Source organism: Eulemur rufifrons, chromosome 7 (assembly GCF_041146395.1).
Source record: "Eulemur rufifrons isolate Redbay chromosome 7, OSU_ERuf_1, whole genome shotgun sequence".
In the NCBI taxonomy this organism is placed as follows: domain Eukaryota; kingdom Metazoa; phylum Chordata; class Mammalia; order Primates; family Lemuridae; genus Eulemur; species Eulemur rufifrons.
The window spans coordinates 97,189,437-97,196,686 of record NC_090989.1 but is presented as its reverse complement, the minus strand read 5'-3'; positions in this window follow the sequence as shown (position 1 = coordinate 97,196,686).

The following is a 7,250-nucleotide window of genomic DNA, read 5'->3' as shown; positions in this document are numbered from 1 at the left end:
AGAAATTTTGTCATGGAAGCAAAAAAAATCTGTAAATGCTATATTTTTAAAAATCATACTCTGTCGTTTACAAATTACTTCTGATCTTCTCTATGTTATATACCATAAGCAACTCCTGGATTTCTTAATCCTGATCCAGCAATCTCTTCCTCATCTGTAAAAGTGCTTGAGCATCTATTGGTCTTCAGACATATCTTAAATATTTATAAATCTAATCTGTCAACTTAGAAATGATAATAATGAGAAAGAAAATCTATAAGCATAAATACAACGAAATTGTTCACTTAGAGTATTGATTCAATTACATTATTTTAGAAATTCTTTTATTTAAAATTTACAAAGAAGTAATATCTGCATTTACTCTGTTTATGAAGCAAATATAGTATTATAATAGACACGATTGTATTAAAAAGCCAGTTATGTCCTTAAAAACATATCACTGTTGTAATAAATACTACAGGCATTAGGATATTATTTTAAATTTAGTTTGATAATATGGGTCACATAAAACAAAAAAAAAGTTCTATTGTCAAATGAAAACTAAAGTAAATTGTTTAATACAGTGAGTATACCATTCCATTGACAATAAAGGGATCACAATTTTATTTTTAGAAAACAAAATGACTACCATTTTAATTAAAAGATGATGAGCTGGTTATTATTGCTGCCTAGGAAGTCTGCAAATATGCTGGAGGTTATCACTATAATAACCTTAATTATCATCTTTGGAATATGTACAAATTGTCTGTGCTTTAGCTTAGCTGATGACCAAATTGAAGCATTCTCCATAATGCTAAGTTGCAAATTCAGTGCCAAAAAAAGCTGCATATAAGACATTTTGTAGCAATTTTATATACTTCTTAAATATTTTGAGAGTGCTGATCATCATCTATGTAATCTTTCTACATCTAGGATTTTAAAGTTTTATTACAGATCTACACTATGGGCAAATATAAAGCCTCTGAACCACAGCAGCTAGCAACTGCTATTGATTTATTGTGCAACTTTGTTGGGAGGAAAAAGGAGCATATAAATGTGTTACTCTGTGGGGCAAAGTTTCTGCATTGGAGGATCAGCTCTAAACTGGAGTTACATGCAGTGTTCATCGATTTAAAGTAAATAAAAATAATTTTGTGAAAGGTTTAAAAGAGAGTTTTAATTGGGTTTTTGCGTAATAAGAAAACTTTAAAGTCAAACTGTCAGCTTGTCACCCTTTATTATTGTTCTACTTTTTTAGTAGACTCCCTAGGATTTGTCACAGTCTCTCTCTGTTTTATTTCCTAGGTGTCTATAACTTTCAAATTATATTTTTCTTAGATTTGGACTTTACAAATATTTTGAACATATCTAGTTTTTAATTTTTTTATTACAGAGTATTACAGGGGTACAAACGCTTCAGTTACATATATTGCCTTTGCACTGCTCGAGTCCGAGCTACAAGTGTGGCCAATCCCTTCACAGTGCACACCGCCCTAGTTAGATATGAAATTTCCCATCCCCTGCTCCCGCCTCCCACCTGCCCAATACCCAATGAATGTTACTACTATGTGTGCACTTAAGTGTTGATCAATTAGTACCAATTTAATGGTGAGTACATGTGGTGCTGCAATACATCACTTAGAAGAATGGGCTCCATCTCCATCCAGGATAATACCTATTTTTAATGAAAGAATAATAGCAAATAGCTCCCAATTAATTATATTAATATAATTTCAAAATCACTGTAAACTGGAGATAAATGTCTTTATAAAATATATCCTAAATTTTATATTTATGCAAACTGAAAGGCTACAAGTCATAGAATTTACATGGTATGTAGGAAAATTAATAGTAATAAATGCATTAACAGAATTCTACCAGTTATTAATATATTTTTTTCCTTTTCCCTAGAAAATGAACTTTCCAGATGGTCTGCAGCACTCTATCTCATTTTGAATATTAAATCAGAGATATTTGTTTCAGAGCAATGAAATTTTTATAGGTAGGCCATAGTGTACTGAGTGACATTCCTCAACTTGGAATGTTGCCCAATCAGTTCAGTAGTATATAGGTGTCGTCTCTGTGAGAGTTTGTTTTGCTGCATTTCAAATAGTTTGTCATTAAATTAAACATCATCATTTGAAGGAGCTATAGTTATTTGGGTTGGTAGGTTTGGAAGAACAGAGATAAACTGAGACACAGAAACAAATGACTGCACCCAAGTAGGACATGGATAAGAGAAGAACCAAAAATTACATAACTCTCCTAAGAGAGACAGATATCATTTCAGTGAAGAAATTAGGAAATTTTTCATGGGAGATAACTTCAGTCAAAAAAGATTAGTCATATAATACTTAGAATCCTAGGGTTTCTTTTCCTGAACATCTGAAAGGAAACAAATTCCTTACAAAAGCAAAATTATGATTCTCTGAAATAAGATTTAAAATTCTAGAAGCTAATGGTGGAGGAAATTTTTGAGGGAATATTCTGAAAGAACATGGCAATAGGGCAGCATCTCTGGAGAAAACAATTTTAGGAAATGAATGACAGAAAAGTCAGTGAGAACTGTTGGATTATATTCTTAGAATGATAGCTATAATATATTTTTAATATCTTCTCATATTCAACAAAATATATTTATCAACTTCAGTTTTTCAACACTAATGAATAAAGACATGTTATTTCAAACTTTGCTTTGTCTTTTTTTGAAACATGGGAATCAAAAATGGGAATTCTCAAGCCCATCAATAGTTGAATAAAATATTTAAATGTTTTTTAAGAGAATTCCACTACATTAATATTTCTTATATATTAAAAACTATTAATGACTAATTTGAGCTTCACAGAGGAGGATTATGATAAATTCAAGGAAAACTAACATTGAGAAATTCTCATTATGACATAATGTAAAAGATACAAATGACGTTATATTGCCATTTATACAATTTCAAAAATGAGTGAAAAATATTACAGCAGGCCAAAGAAGATATTCTTATTCATAATGTGCAGTGTACATTTGAATGCCTGGAAATTAACTTGTTTTAAATGCTATCTGAAATAAGATAGATTACAAATAACCATATGCCACTATAGAGAAAAGAAGTTTTAATAAAGAAACTATACATCTTAAGAAATATAGATCATCTACTTAGTACATTGAGTTGCAAAAAAGAAACAACTAAAGATGTAATTTATATTTCAGGAACTAACCTGTTAATGAGGCTGTGGATTTGTTTCCTGAGGCTGTTTAACAAATTATCATAGATTCCATAGCTTAAAAGAACAAAAATGTATTCTCTCATAGTTTTGGCTGCTAGAAGCCTAAAATCAAAGTGCTGATAGGATCACATGAGGGGAGAATCCGTTTCTTCTCTCTTGTAGCTTTTGGTGGTCGCCCAGGCAATCCTGGACTTGAGGCCACATCATTTTAGTCTGCCTCGGTCTCACTACAAGGTAACAGGCAATTAAATATATTCTAAAAAGCAATAAATTCTAAAAAGATAAAGTAATAAATGGATCCCAGGGAAATTTTTTATGGACAATAAAATTTGGCTTGGGTTTTCAGGAATTAATAGAATTTTTAGGTATATAGAAAATCAATAAGATTATTACAGATTGGTGGAATTGAATGAAGACAAGGAAGAGTCAGTTTACTGAGTGTGTTTGAAAAACAATAAATAGATTACAGACAACTTATGGAATGTATTAAAGCCTGCAGTCTATTCTGAACAAGAAATCAAATGCTTTTGATGAAAAAGTTATATAACTCATAAAACTAGAATATCATCTATAGAAAAGGTAAAAATTAAAACAAAACATTCATTTAAAATGTAAAAGCAGTTAAATGGCTTTTATCTAAGAAACAGACAATAATGGGTGCTGGCAAGGATGTGGAGAAAGGAAAATGATTGTACTCTGTACAGTGTGGGTGGGAATACAAATTAGTACAGCCACTCTGGAGAACAGTATGGAGGTTCCTCAAAAAAATAACAATAGAACTGCCATGTGATCCAGAAATTCCACTCCTGGGAATATTTCCAAAAGAAAGAAAATCAAAATATCAAAGAAATATCTACAGTCTCATGTTCATTGCAGCACTATTCACAATAGCCAAAATGAGGAACAACCTAAGTGCCCATTAACAAATGAATGGATTTTAAAAATATGATATATATACACCATGAAATATTATTCAGCCATAAAAAAGAATGAAATCCTGTCCTTTGCAGCAACATAGATGGAACTAGAGGTTATAAAGTGAAATAAGCTAAGCCCAGAAAGGCAACTACCATATGTTCTCACTTCTCATGTATGTGGGAGATAGAAAAGTGGATCTCAAGAATACAGAGAGTATACTGGTGGTCACCAGAGGGTAGGAAGGGTAGAGGGGAGGGAAGGTAAAGAGAAGTTGGCTAGGGGTTCAAATATATAGGTTGATAGAAGAAATAAGACCCAGTGTTAGATAGATTAGTAGGGTGATGATAGTTTAAAATAATTCATTATACATTTCAAAGTAGCTCTAGAAGAGAATAATTTAAATGTTTTTAGCATACAGAAAAGAGAAATAATTTGAGGTGATGGATATTCTAAGTACACTGATTTTATCCTTACTTATAATCCTTAATTATATGAATATATTAAGATATCACATATAACCCCAAACTATGTACATCTATTATGCATCAGTAAAAATATGCAAAAGCATCTCACAAATCCATTTTTAAACCATTACATATAACTTTGAATTGTAACTCCTCCTTCAGCTCACATAATTTAGGACAAGAAAGTGTTGAACTAGAAACAAGGAAACAAACAAAAGAACCTGGATTTTAGAAGTGAGAATGATGTTTGATAAAGTTAAATAAAATGAATTAACAGTGTATTTTATATATAACAATGTAATTTAAAATATTTTAATTAATGTTTTCTTTAGAAGAAATTACCTATCTTTTAAAATGTGATTGGTATGTAAAAGTCAGGCTAAAGGGATCTGGGTATTCTAGTGAATCTTAAACATTTGGAGTGTAAATAAGAGAACAAGTCAATTAGTACATGTTTTTAGTCTGCTGAACCTGTAGACATTAATCCTTCTCCAGCTTTCATCTATATATCTTCATATAATTGTCTATTATTATTATTTTCATTTGGTCCCACTGTGAAACTCTCAGCACACTGCAGGTTAATAGACTTAATATACATTTTCTTCTCTATCAATTGAAATTTCCAAAATATATCCTGAAATTGTTTTACTTAAATCCTACCCCTGGTGCAGGGAATCTTTAATCCTCTAAGTTTTTTGAGCCTCAATAAACACTCACACAGTGATTAGAAGGGAAAAAAATGGGATAGTAGGTAGGGGAATAAAGTGGGGAAAAGTCCAGGCCACAGTTTTGTCTAACTTGAAGTTTACAGCCATGGAGGTAAGTCCCGGCTATATTTCTAGTAATCAGCATACATATTTGTAAGGCTGTGGTAAAATATAATTACAATGCATTATATATTTTATACACAGAAGGATTAGGTTCTCCCTAATCTATCCATATAACCATGCAACAAGAAGTATAAGCAGAGAATATCATTGAGCAAAGGAACTTTAAGCAAGAAATTATCTACTTATTTCTCTTTCTTCCTCAGTGAACATGTGAAACCTTTTTTTTCCCCAGAAAAGGGCTTGGTGAAATTGATTTACCTTTTCTTAATAAGAGTGGTAATTTTTTAATCCCATCTTTTCTATCAGAAAGAAAATAATTATGTGGCAGTTCTAGAGATTTCCAACCATATTTGGTGATGTTCTTTAAGATCCTCTGTACAAATAACAAATCTACTTAAAGTTCAAAAAAGTTTAAATTTTAAAGTTGCTATATTTTAAAAGAATTGATAATACACAGTTAAATAAATATTTCTATTATTACTATATGGGCCCTGACACATTTTAGTCTAGTTCAACATTGCTCGAGAATAAATACAGAGTACTTAAAAGATAAGCTAAAAGAAAAGAAGCAAAACTCTACCCAATAAGATCAAACTCAACAATTTATTTGTAGCCAGTTAGTATTTTCTACAACTCCAATAGTAAAGGCTTTCACATACACTACTATGAGAGTATCGTGTGTGTGTGTGTGTATGTGTGTGTGTTTTCTATGTATATGCATATATATAAGAGTGGTGTCAATTGCTAACTAAAGTATATAGAGATGTTTATTCAGTTATTATTTACTTATTTTGTAATGAAAGTTTCACCAAAATAGAGCCAAAGAATGTATCTATAATATTCCATGGAGGTACTTCTTGCTTTTCATCTCAAAAAGACAGATAAAAATTATAGCAGTTTGATATGTGAATATCTGCTTAAACAAATGCAAACTTAGTGTGCATAACTTTTACTATTTTTCAGGGAAAAGTAGTATTAAAGAAAGCTCCTGAGTGGTAATTCTCTCTATTATCCATCTCATTTAAAATAACATTTTAGTGACAGGAATTGAATAATTCTTTATCATTTAAAAATAGTATAGAATTTCATAAAGTTTGCAGTCAACAAAGTAATCCCCAAATAAATAAAAATAAGTTTGTTTTCCTTTATTGTTAGCCTAAGAAATATTGGTCTTAAGAGCTTTCTTGAAAGATATTCCTGGTAAATAGTATAGTATAGTGTGTGCATGCTCACAATGTATCAAATTTCCTTTGCAATACTTTACATGAATGTTCACATTTGATTGTCATGATATCTTTAGGAAGCATATACTCTTAACATCCTTAATTTCCAGAATAAAAAAGGGCACACGTTTTTAAAAGAAACTTCCCAGCAATCACACAGCTATTAATTACACAGCTGGTTCCAATAATGGCAGAGTAGCTTATATCAAATTAATCCTCATGCAGAAAATATTACCAACTCTTAGGCAAATTTAAAAAATCATATTTAAAGGTACTGAAGAGTGACCAAAGGCAGGCAAATATTAGGAAGAATTTTACCCTTGAAAGAAAAGGTTTATATTGGGTGACATATTCTTTAAACAGCTTTTCTTCTGAGGCTACTTCTCAGTTCTTACTGGGCATAGCACAAACAGAAAGGCAAAATTTTATTGACTGAGGAATATGGGGCATTAAGAAAAACTGGAAAATGAAGGGGCTATGTGGATATGAGAGAGCCAAGATGGATAAATCACAAATTCTGCACATAAATTCCCTTAGATTGTGGTTTGACATCAAAACTATGAGCAAGTTCCCAAGGGGCTGAGGAAGAAAATCAAGTCTGAAAAGCTAAAAGTCCT